The sequence below is a fragment of the Vanellus vanellus genome (assembly GCF_965231255.1).
Source record: "Vanellus vanellus genome assembly, chromosome: 1".
In the NCBI taxonomy this organism is placed as follows: domain Eukaryota; kingdom Metazoa; phylum Chordata; class Aves; order Charadriiformes; family Charadriidae; genus Vanellus; species Vanellus vanellus.
The window spans coordinates 73,750,689-73,763,450 of record NC_138905.1 but is presented as its reverse complement, the minus strand read 5'-3'; positions in this window follow the sequence as shown (position 1 = coordinate 73,763,450).

Here is a 12,762-nt window from a genome sequence, read left to right as displayed (position 1 = left end):
GGCAAGGGCTTCCTCATCAGAAACAGAGTATCGGGAGACAGAGTATCAAGAGATAAAGTAACACCCCTAACTTGAGTGGACAAATCTGCTGCAGCATTGTGCTCCCTCTCTTCCCCAACACCTTGGGTGATGTGGGCATCAACCTGTCAAACCCACAGGTTTGAATTCCCATATTCTTTTTGCCTTCTGCTTCCATAAGTCCCGATTCCCCAATGATTTCCCATATACTGTCCAGTTGTCCATGTGCCACTTACTAACCACTACGGCTAATCCTTTATATCCTGCCCATCACTCTGCACTTGTATTTCCTCCCCTCGCCTCTTTGCCACAAACTCCAAGCTGCTGTATCATCACCTGAAAGCAGGACTTACAAAGGTTTGTGGAGTTGACTGGGACCTAACACAACATGTTTAGCCTGCTCAAAAGTGGCTTTTTCATCATCTCCCCATACAAACCGGTTCTTCTATTTTGCTCTGTTATTTGGGGTGTTTTCCCCCAGGAGAATACTGTTTCTTTTGGGATCCCAACAATAGAGGCACTAACACTCTCTGGAAAAATTAATAACCCAGAAAAGGTAACAGCAAGTTATAAAATCTTATGTTCTGTCTGTTGATGGGGACCCAGAGATGATGCAGCATCAGACAGACGTGTGGCCAGGGCATTACATATATATTTATACAGATACATATGGAGAGAACAATATATATATATATATAAAGCAGTGTAAAAGCCTGTCTGTATTTTTTATTTATACCTAGATACATTTTATATATGTATATTCATATAAGTATGTATATATATACATATCTAAAGATATATAACATACATTATATAAACATCATAGTATCATAGAATCATAGAATGGTTTAAGCTGGAAGGGACCTTGAAGATCATCGAGTTACAATCCCCTTGCCGTAGGCAGGGACACCTTCCATTAGGCCAGGTTGTTCAAAGCCCCATCCAGCCTGGCCTTGAACACCTCCAGGGATGGGACCTCCACAACTTCCCTGGGCAACCTGTTCCAATGCCTTACCACCCCCAGAGTGAAAAATTTCTTCCTAATACCTAATCTAAATCTACCCTCTCCCAGTTTAAAGCTGTTCTCCCTCATCCTATCACTACGTGCCCTAGTAAAAAAGTCCTTCCCCAGCTCTCCTGTAGGCCCCCTTTGGGTACTGGAAGGCCACTCACTATAAGGTCCCCCCAGAGCCTTCTCTTCTCCAGGCTGAACAATCCCAACTCTCTCAGCCTGTCCTCATAGGGGAGGTGCTCCAGCCCTCTGATCATCTTCATGGCCCTCCTCTGGATCCACTCCAACAGGTCATGTCCTTCTTATGTTGGGGGCTCCGGAGGTGGACACAGTACTCCAGATGGGGTCTCACCAGAGCAGAGCAGAGGGGCAGAATGACATCCCTTGACCTACTGGCCACACTTCTTTTGATGAAGCCCAGGATATGGTTGGCTTTCAGTCATGCATTGCCAGCTCACGTTGAGCTTCTCAGCAATCAGCATCCCCATGTCCTTCTCCTCAGGGCTGCTCTCGATCCATTCTCTGCAGAGCCTGTATTTGTGCTTGGGATTGCCCCGACCCAGGTGTAGGACCTTGCACTTGGCCTTGTTGAACTTCATGAGGTTGGCATGGGCCCACCTCTCCAGCCTGCCCAAGTCCCTCTGGCATATCACGGAATCATGGAGTTTCAGAGTTGGAAGGGACCTCTAGAGGTCATCTAGTCCAACTCCACTGCTAAAGCAGGATTGCCTAGAGCACATTACTCAGGACTGCATCCAGGCGCGTCTTGAAAATCTCCAGAGAAGGGGACTCCACAACCTCCCTGGGCAGCCTGTGCCAGTGCTCTGTCACCCTCACCGTAAAGAAGTTTTTCCGTGTATTTGAACGGAACTTCCTGTGTTCTAACTTGTGCCCGTTGCCCCTCGTCCTGTCACTGGGAACCACTGAAAAGAGCCTGGCTCCATCCTCCTTCAACCCACCCTTTAGATACTTGTACGCCATAATAAGGTCTCCCCTCAGCCTTCTCTTCTCCAGGCTAAAGAGTCCCAGCTCTTTCAGCCTTTCCTCATAAGGGAGATGCTCCAATCCCTTAATCATCTTAGTTGCCCTTTGCTGGACTCGCTCCAGCAGTTCCCTGTCCCTCTTGAACTGGGGAGCCCAGAACTGGACACAGTATTCCAGTTGCGGCCTCACCAGTGCAGAGTAGAGGGGGAGAATGACCTCCCTTGACCTACTGGCCACACTTCTTTTGATGAAGCCCAGGATATGGTTGGCTTTCAGTCATGCATTGCCAGCTCACGTTGAGCTTCTCAGCAATCAGCATCCCCATGTCCTTCTTCTCAGGGCTGCTCTTGATCCATTCTCTGCAGAGCCTGTATTTGTGCTTGGGATTGCCCCGACCCAGGTGTAGGACCTTGCACTTGGCCTTGTTGAACTTCATGAGGTTGGCATGGGCCCACCTCTCCAGCCTGCCCAAGTCCCTCTGGCATATCACGGAATCACGGAGTTTCAGAGTTGGAAGGGACCTCTAGAGGTCATCTAGTCCAACTCCACTGCTAAAGCAGGATTGCCTAGAGCACATTACTCAGGACTGCATCCAGGCGCGTCTTGAAAATCTCCAGAGAAGGGGACTCCACAACCTCCCTGGGCAGCCTGTGCCAGTGCTCTGTCACCCTCACCGCAAAGAAGTTTTTCCGTGTATTTGAACGGAACTTCCTGTGTTCTAACTTGTGCCCATTGCCCCTCATCCTGTCACTGGGAACCACTGAAAAGAGCCTGGCTCCATCCTCCTTCAACCCACCCTTTAGATACTTGTACGCCATAATAAGGTCTCCCCTCAGCCTTCTCTTCTCCAGGCTAAAGAGTCCCAGCTCTTTCAGCCTTTCCTCATAAGGGAGGTGCTCCAATCCCTTAATCATCTTAGTTGCCCTTTGCTGGACTCGCTCCAGCAGTTCCCTGTCCCTCTTGAACTGGGGAGCCCAGAACTGGACACAGTATTCCAGTTGTGGCCTCACCAGTGCAGAGTAGAGGGGGAGAATGACCTCCCTCGACCTACTGGCCACACTCTTCCCTATGCAGGCCAGGATTCCATTGGCCTTTTTGGCAACAAGGGCACATTGCTGGGTCATGAATAATTTTCTGTCTACTAGGACCCCCAGATCCTTCTCCTCAGAACTACTTCCCAGCAGGTCCACCCCTAACCTATACTGGTGCTTTGCATTCTTCCTCCCCAGGTGCAGGACCTTGCACTTGCTGTTGTTGAACCTCATCAGGTTCTTCTCTGCCCAGCTCTCCAGCCTGTCCAGGTCACACAGGATGGCAGCACGGCCCTCTGGAGTGTCAGCCACCCCTCCCAGTTTGGTGTCATCAGCGAACTTGCTGAGGATACACTCTGTCCCCTCATCTAGGTCATCGATGAATATATCAAACAAGATTGGACTGAGTATTGACCCCTGGGGGACACCACTTGTTACAGGCCTCCAACTAGACTCTGTGCCGCTGATCACAACTCTCTGAGTTCTGTCACACAGCCAGCTCTCAATCCACCTCGCTGTCATCTCATCTAGCCCATACTTCCTCAGCTTCCTAATGAGGATGTTATGGGAGACAGTGTCAAAAGCCTTGCTAAAGTCAAGGTAGATGACATCTACGACTCTCCCCTCATCCATATCCATAAAACTATTGGTATAAAATATCCTTTAATAAGAGCTAACGAAATGGATAGTTTACATTTAAATGACAATAGAAAGGAATTAAATAAAAGTAAAAAGTGGGCTTATGGGCCCTCACTTCAACTTCAGTTGCTGAACATGCTTTAGCATGGCTGGGGAGTGGGGAAGATCAAGATGGCAAGCAGTGTCACAAGGTTGGGGGACATGAACAAGTTAGAATCTGCCTGAAGGCTACAGAACAATCCTATGTGGGTCTAGCCGTGCAAAGCAGAGACCAGTCCTGGGAGCTGGACCAAGAGGCCTGCTGACCCAGTCCATCCAGTGAGTCACCCAGGGTTAGTCACCCACCCTCATACCTTAGGACTTCCTCAACCAAGCAAGAAAGAAAAGTAATTGTAGTAGGTGACTCCCTTCTGAGGGGAACAGAGGGCCCTATTTGTAGACTGGACCCATCCCACAGGGAAGTCAGCTGCCTCCCTGAGGCCAGAATTAAGGACATACGGAGAAAACTCCCTTCCCTGGTTCAGACATCAGATTACTACCTGCTACTGATTTTTCAGGTAGGTGGTGATGAGGTAGGTATCAGAAGTCTCAGGGCAATGAAGAAAGACTTCAGGGCCCTGGGACGGCTGCTAAGGGGATCAGGAGCACAAGTAGTGTTTACTTCTATCCGAACAGTTGCTAAGATTGATGAGAAGATTAGCAGGAAGTGCCAGCTGATCAATGCCTGGCTCGGAGACTGGTGTCATCGGCAGGACTTCGGGTTCTTTGATCATGGGCTGCTTTTCAGGACACCAGGACTGCTGGCAACAAACAGCAAAAGCCTGTCTCAGAGGGGGAAAAGGCTTTTAGGGCAGGAGTTGGCGGGGCTCATTGACAGAGCTTTAAACTAGATTCGAAGGGGGATGGGGATAGATCCGAGCTTGCTAGCAAAAAGCCTGAATGCGGCATGCTGGCACTAGACCTGGAAAAGATAGGGGGTGTAACCGGGCCCCTTAGGAATTAAGTCTGGGGGTGGCAGAATTTCATCTCCCTCCAGTGAAAAGGAGAAAGGACCAATAGCTCAGCTGAAATGCTTATACACTAATGCACATAGCATGGGCAACAAACAGGAGGAGCTGGAAGCCACTGTACAGCAGGATAATTACGATGTGGTCACCATCACAGAAACGTGGTGGGATGACTCATAGCTATAGTGGTGCCATGGATGGCTATAGGCTCTTCAGGAAGGACAGGCAAGCAAGGAGAGGTGGGGGCGTGGCCCTGTATGTCAGGGAGTGTTATGAATGCTTTGAACTAAATGATGGAGATATTACGACGGAGACCGGCTCCAGGGCAGGTAAGACTGCGCTGGGAGAAGGGATCTGTAGCTAAAAAGGCCGACGGAAAGCTCTTTTTGGGGCTTTTTTGACGCCGGGCAAAGCCTCCTCCTCGTGTTGGGGGCTGACAGCTGGTGGGCGGGCTGCTGACTAAGCCTGGGTGGAGCCAGCTCCTCCCGTGGTTCATCACACCGCCGACTTACAAGGAGCCCCCGGTAGGGTAGAGGCTTTGCCCACTGAGCAGTAACCAGTGTGTGGTGGTGTGTCCTGGTCGGTGCTTCATGTGGCTGTAACTCCTACGGCAGGGTCCTGAGCCTCTGCTACTGTACAAGGTAAGTTCAATTCCTTTTAGTAGTCAGATGACTAGCATGTTTATTCCAACTGACCCTTCCACTGTCTCTTGCTTGCAGACACCCAACCATGGTTAGAACTAGGTCAAAGGCTATTGTTAAGAAAGCTGTGGGCCCCCAGACAGAGGCCCCCCGTCAAAATGTGGGTGTCCAGGCCTCTGGCTGCAGGGAGTGCAGGGGCCTGGCTCTTGCCATGGAGGGGTAGTGGGGACAACACCTGTGTCAGATGTGAACAGGTGAATGATCTCCTCAGCCTGGTGGTTGAGCTGAAGGAGGAAATGGAGAGGTTGAGGCGGGGGTGTGGCCCTGTATGTCAGGGAGTATTATGAATGTCTTGAACTAAATGATGGTGATAATGGGATTGTTTATGGGTAAGGATCAGGGGGAGGGCTAACAAGGCAGATATTGTATTAGGAGTCTGTTATAGACCGCCCAACCAGGATGAGGAGGCAGATGAAATATTCTATAAACAGCTGGGAGAAGTCTCAAGATCGCGAGCTCTAGTCCTCGTGGGAGACTTCAATTTGCCGGACATCTGCTGGGAATACAATACAGCAGGGAGGGAACAGTCTAGAAAGTTCCTGGAAGGTACTGGGGATAACTTCTTAACACAACTAGTGAAAGAGCCAACTAGGGAAGGTGCCCTGCTGGATCTGGAGTTTGTAAACAGGGAAGGTCTTGTGGGGGATGTGATGGTCGGAGGCCATCTTGGCAACAGTGACCACGAAATGATAGAGTTCTCAATTCTGGGAGAAGCAAGGAAGGGGGTCAGCAGAACTGCCACCTTGGACTTCCGGAAAGCGGACTTTGGGCTCTTCAGGAGCCTGGTTGACGAAGTCCCCTGGGAGGCAGTCCTCCAGGGCAAAGGAGCCCAGGAAGCCTGGTTGTCTTTCAAGACGGAAGTCCTAAAGGCGCAGGAGCAGGCTGTCCCCGTGTGCCGGAAGAAAAGCTGTCGGGGAAAAAGACCGGCCTGGCTAACCAGGGAGCTAGTATTGCAGCTTAGGGAAAAAAAGAGGATATACGGCCTTTGGAAGGAAGGGCAGGCCACCCAGGAGGACTACAAAGAGGTAGTGAAGCAATGTAGGGAAAAAATCAGAAGGGCCAAAGCTCAGCTAGAACTAAACCTAGCTTCTGTTGTCAAGGACAACAAAAAAAGTTTCTATAAATATCCTTGGTCCTCTTTTTATTGCTAATATAATATCTGTCCTCTAGTAGATGGGGCCGGTAACGTAGTAACCAAGGATGAGGAAAAGGCTGAGGTACTTAATGCCGTCTTTGCCTCAGTCTTCAGCAGTAGGACCAGTTGTTCCTTGAGTTCCCCGACCCCTGAGCTAGAATACAGGGATGGGGAGCAGAATGAAGCCCCTGTAATCCAAAGGGAAATGGTGAGGGACCTGCTTCAGCACCTGGAGGTGCACAAATCTATGGGGCCGGATGGGATCCATCCAAGGGTACTGAAGGAGCTGGCGGAAGTGCTCACCAGGCCACTCTGCATCATTTATGAACAGTCCTGGATAACCGTGGAGGTCCCAGCTGACTGGAGGTTGGCAAATGTGACACCCATCCATAAGAAGGGCCGGAAGGAGGATCCAGGGAACTACAGACCAGTCAGTCTGACCTCGGTGCCTGGAAAGGTCATGGAGCAGATCATCCTCAGTGCCATTACACGGCACGTGCAAGAGAACAGGGTGATCAGGCCCAGTCAGCATGGCTTTGTGAAAGGCAGGTCATGCCTGTCAAACCTGATCTCCTTCTATGACAAGGTGACCCACTTAGTGGACGAGGGAAAAGCTGTGGATGTTATCTACCTGGATTTTTGCAAGGCCTTTGACACCGTTTCCCATAGCATTCTCCTGGAGAAACTGGCTGCTCATGGCGTGGACAGGTGTACTCTTCGCTGGGTAAAAAAATGGCTGGATGGCCATACCCAGAGAGTGATGGTGAGTGGAGTTAAATCCAGTTGGTGTCCAGTCACAAGTGGTGTCCCCCAGGGCTCGGTGCTGGGGCTGGTTCTCTTTAATATCTTTATCAATGACCTGGATGAGGGGATTGAATGCACCCTCAGTAAGTTCGCAGACGACACTAAACTGGGGGGGCGTGTTGATCTGCTTGAGGGTAGATTGGCTCTGCAGAGGGATCTGGACAGGCTGGACAGATGGGCTGAGGCCAATGGTATGAGGTTCAACAAGGCCAAGTGCAGGTCCTGCACTTGGGTCACAACAACCCCATGCAGCGCTACAGACTGGGGGCGGAGTGGCTCGAAAGCTGCCTGGCAGAAAAGGACCTGGGGGTGTTGGTGGACAGCCGGCTGAGCATGAGCCAGCAGTGTGCCCAGGCAGCCAAGAAGGCCAACACCATCCTGGCCTGCATCAGGAATAGTGTGGTGAGCCGGACTAGGGAAGTAATCATCCGCCTGTACTCGGCACTGGTGAGGCCTCACCTCGAGTACTGTGTTCAGTTTTGGGCCCCTCACTACAAGAAGGACATTGAGGTGTTGGAGCGTGTCCAGAGAAAGGCTACAAAGCTGGTGAGGAGTCTGGAGGACAAATCTTATGAGGAACGACTGAGGGATCTGGGGTTGTTTAGCCTGGAGAAGAGGAGGCTGAGGGGAGACCTTATCACCCTCTACAACTACCTAAAAGGAGGTTTTAGAGAGATGGGAGCTGACCTCTTCTCCCCGGTGACAAGTGATAGGACAAGAGGAAACTGGTTCAAGTTATGTCAGGGCAGGTTTAGATTGGATATGGTCTCCACCAGAAAGAGAGCTTGTATCAGAAAGACTGTGTCGACACAGACGGAGCAACTGCCCCGAACCGTGGCTGTTCAGGTCTCCGCTGCAGGGAGTGTCAGAGCCTGCTGCTGCCTGGTGAGGGAGACCAGCTTTCCACCTGCGTGAGGTGTGAGCAGGTGCAATATCTGCTCAGCATGGTTGTGAAGCTTAAGGAGGAGGTAGAGACACTGAGGACCATCAGGGAGTGTGAAAGGGAGATCGACTGGTGGAGCAACTCCCTGACATGCCAGACAGAAAGGCCCCAAGGGGATACCCCCCAGAGGGTGATGGACCCCCTGCCCTGTCCCTGTCGGGCAGAGGTAGGGATCCAAAAAGATGATGAGGGGTGGAGGCGAGTTCCAGCTAGGTGTCATGGGCAACCCCCCTCTCTACCTGCTCAGCTTCCCCAGGTGCCCCTCTGTAATAGGTTTGAGGACCTGGATCTTGAAGAAGATGTAGGCGAGGATGTGGTGCAAGCCCCACCTGCAAGGTCATATAGGAAGAGGCAGTTGACTCCATGCCTCAAGACTGCCTCTGATAAAAAAGAACGAAGGGTAATTGTAGTAGGCAATTCCCTTCTGAGAGGGACGGAGGGCCCGATATGCAGAGCTGACCCTCACCACAGGGAAGTGTGTAGTCTACCCGGAGCCCGGATCAGGGACATCACCAGGGTACTTCCCACCCTGGTGCACCCGACAGACTACCATCCACTGCTGATATTCCAGATGGATGGGCAGGAAGCCGCAGCCTGAGGGGAATGAAGGAAGATTTCAAGGCCTTGGGGCGGATGGTGAAGGACTCTGGGGCTCAAGTTATTTTCTCTTCTCTCCTTCCATCTTCACGTGATGATGTAGGATGGAATGGAAAAATTAAGTCAGGCTTCAAGACTGGTGCTACAGGCAGGGCTTTGGTTTCTTTGATAACAGCTGGTTTTATAAGACACCGGTCTGGACAGTGACACGTGGGAAAGGTTTATCTCACAGGGGCAAAAGGATGCTGGGGCAGGAGCTAGCAGGGCTCATTTCGAGAGCTTTAAACTAGATTCGAAGGGGGATGGGGTTGTTACTGAGCTTGCATTGGTGGGGCAGCACTCCAGAATTGATAAAGACCGGGAGGCCTCCCATACCCATAGGGTGAAATGGGTGTGCTCAGCTCGCTCCCTGAAATGCCTGTACACCAATGCACGCAGCATGGGGAATAAGCAGGAAGAGTTAGAAACTTTTGTTCGGTCAGGAGATCATGATCTGGTGGCAATTACAGAGACATGGTGGGACAGCTCACATGACTGGAATGTGGTCATGGGTGGCTATGTCCTTTTCAGGAAAGACAGGCCAGCCAGGCGAGGTGGTGGAGTTGCCCTTTACGTGAGAGAGCAACTACAATGTACCAAGTACTGTCCACGTGCAGTTGAGGAGCAAGTTGAGAGTCTGTGGGTGAGGATTAAGGGACAGGCTGGCAGGGGTGACACTGTTGTGGGTGTCTATTACAGGCCACCAGATCAGGGGGAGGAAGTTGATGAGGCCTTCTATGGGCAGCTGAGAGTGGCCTCACAGTCGCAGGCCCTGGTTGTCGTGGGGGATTTTAACTTTCCGGATGTTTGCTGGAAGGACTACTCAGCCAGCCAGCCTCAGTCTAGGAGGTTCCTCCAATGCATTGATGACAACTTTCTGATGCAAATGGTGGAGGAGCCGACTAGGAGAGGTGCACTGCTGGATCTCGTCCTCACTAACAAGGAGGGTCTGGTGCAAGGAGTAAAGGTTGAAGGCTGCCTTGGCTGCAGCGACGATGAGATGGTGGAGTTCATGATCTCGGCTGGTGGAAGCAGAATAGCAAGCAGAATTGCAACCCTGGACTTCAGCAGGGCAAACTTTGGCCTTTTCAAACAATTACTAGGGGAAATCCCGTGGACAAAGCTGTTTGAAGGTAAAGGTGCCCAGGATATCTGGTCAGCATTCAGGGACTGTTTCTACCAAGCTCAAGATCAGAGCATCCCGACACGTAGGAAGTCAAGGAAGGGAGACAGGAGACCTGTGTGGCTAAACAGGGAACTGCTTGGCAAGCTCAAGTGGAAGAAGAGAGTTTATAGATCATGGAAGGAGGGGCTGACCACTTGGGAAGAGTACAGGGCTGCTGTCAGGGGATGTAGAGAGGCAACTAGGAAAGCTAAGGCCTCCTTAGAGTTAAACCTGGCAAGAGGGGTCAAGGACAACAGGAAGAGCTTTTTCAAATACATGGCAGATAAAACTAACACCAGAGGCAATGTAGGCCCACTACTGAATGGGGTGGGTGCCCTGGTGACAGAAGATACAGAGAAGGCAGAACTACTGAATGCCTTCTTTGTCTCTGTCTACTCTGTCGGGGGCTGTCCTGAGGAGTCCTGTTCCGCTGAGACCCCAGATGAAGATGAAGTCAAGTCAATGGATGAGTTTGCCTTAGTCGATGAGGACTGGGTCAGAGACCAGTTAAGCAACCTGGACATCCATAAATCCATGGGTCCAGATGGGATGCACCCGCGGGTGCTGAAGGAGCTGTCTGAAGTCATTGCTGGACCACTCTCCACCATCTTTACCAAGTCTTGGGAAATGGGCGAGGTGCCTGAGGACTGGAGGAAAGCAAATGTCACTCCAGTCTTCAAAAAGGGCAAGAAGGAGGACCCGGGTAACTATAGAGCGGTCAGCCTCACCTCCATCCCTGGGAAACTGATGGAACAGCTTATCCTTGGTGCCCTCTCAAGGCATATCAAGGATAAGAGGGTTATTAGGGGCAGTCAGCATGGCTTTTCCAAGGGGAAGTCATGCTTGACCAACCTCATAGCCTTTTATGAGGAAATAACGAGATGGATGGATGATGGCAGAGCGGTAGATGTGGTCTACCTTGACTTCAGTAAAGCATTTGACACGGTCTCCCACAGCATCCTCATGGCTAAACTGAGGAAGTGTGGACTGGATGATCGGATAGTTAGGTGGACTGTGAACTGGCTGAAGGAGAGAAGCCAGAGAGTCGTAGTCAATGGGGCAGAGTCCAGTTGGAGGCTGGTAACCAGTGGAGTGCCTCAAGGGTCGGTATTGGGGCCCATATTATTCAATATATTCATCAATGATTTAGATGAGGGAATTGAGTGTACTATCAGCAAGTTTGCTGATGACACTAAGCTAGGAGGAGTGGCTGACACGCCAGAGGGCTGTGCTGCCATCCAGAGAGACTTGGACAGGCTGGAGATTTGGGCAGGGAATAACTTAATGAAATACAACAAGGGAAAGTGTAGGGTCCTACATCTGGGCAGAAACAACCCCAGGTTCCAGTATAGGATGGGGAGCTACCTGTTAGAGAGCAGTGTAGAGGAAAGGGACCTGGGGGTCCTGGTGGACAGCAGGATGACCATGAGCCAGCACTGTGCCCTTGTGGCCAAGAAGGCCAATGGCATCCTGGGCTGTATTAGAAGGGGGGTGGTTAGCAGATCGAGAGAGGTCCTCCTTCCCCTCTACTCTGCCCTGGTGAGACCGCATCTGGAATATTGTGTCCAGTTCTGGGCCCCTCAGTTCAAGAAGGACAGAGAGCTGCTGGAGAGAGTCCAGCGTAGGGCAACTAAGATGATTAAGGGAGTGGAGCATCTCCCTTATGAGGAAAGACTGAGGGAGCTGGGTCTCTTTAGTTTGGAGAAGAGGAGACTGAGGGGTGATCTTATTAGCGTTTATAAATATATAAAGGGGGAATGTCATGAGGATGGAGCCAGGCTCTTCTCAGTAGCGACCAGTGATAGGACAAGGGGTAATGGATTCAAGCTGGAACACAAGAGGTTCCACTTAAATTTGAGAAGAAACTTCTTCTCAGTGAGGGTGACAGAGCACTGGAACAGGCTGCCCAGGGAGGTTGTGGAGTCTCCTTCTCTGGAGACATTCAAAACTCGCCTGGACGCCTTCCTGTGCAACCTCATCACAGTATCACAGTATCACAGTATCACAGTATGCTAGGGATTGGAAGGGACCTCAAAAGATCATCTAGTCCAATCCCCCTGTCGGAGCAGGAACACCTAGACGAGGTTGCACAGGAAGGTGTCCAGGCGAGTTTTGAATCATCTAGAATCTCATCTAGGTGTTCCTGCTCCGACAGGGGGATTGGACTAGATGATCTTTTGAGGTCCCTTCCAATCCCTAGCATACTGTGATACTGTGATTAGGAAGCATTTTTTTACTGAAAGGGTTATTAAACATTGGAATAGGCTGCCCAGAGAGGTGGTGGATCCACCATCCCTGGAGGTGTTTAAGAAAAGGGTAGATGAGGTGCTTAGGGACATGGTTTAGAAGTGGCTTTTGTCAGGGTAGGTTAATGGTTGGACTTGATGATCTTAAAGGTCCCTTCCAACCTCACTAATTCTATGATTCTATTTGAAAGGACACTGTAGAGAGGTTGGTGCTGGTCTCTTCTCACAGGTAATTAATGACAGAACAAGAGGGAATGGCTTCAAGCTCCAACAGGGTAGATTTAGACTGAACATTAGGAAAGAATTTTTCACAGAAAGAGTGGTTGGGCATTGGAAGAGGCTGCCCAGGCAGGTGGTTGAGTCACCATCCCTGGATGTGTTTAAGAGACGTTTAGATGTGGTGTTGGGGGATCTGGTGTAGGGGAGAACTTTGTAGAGTAG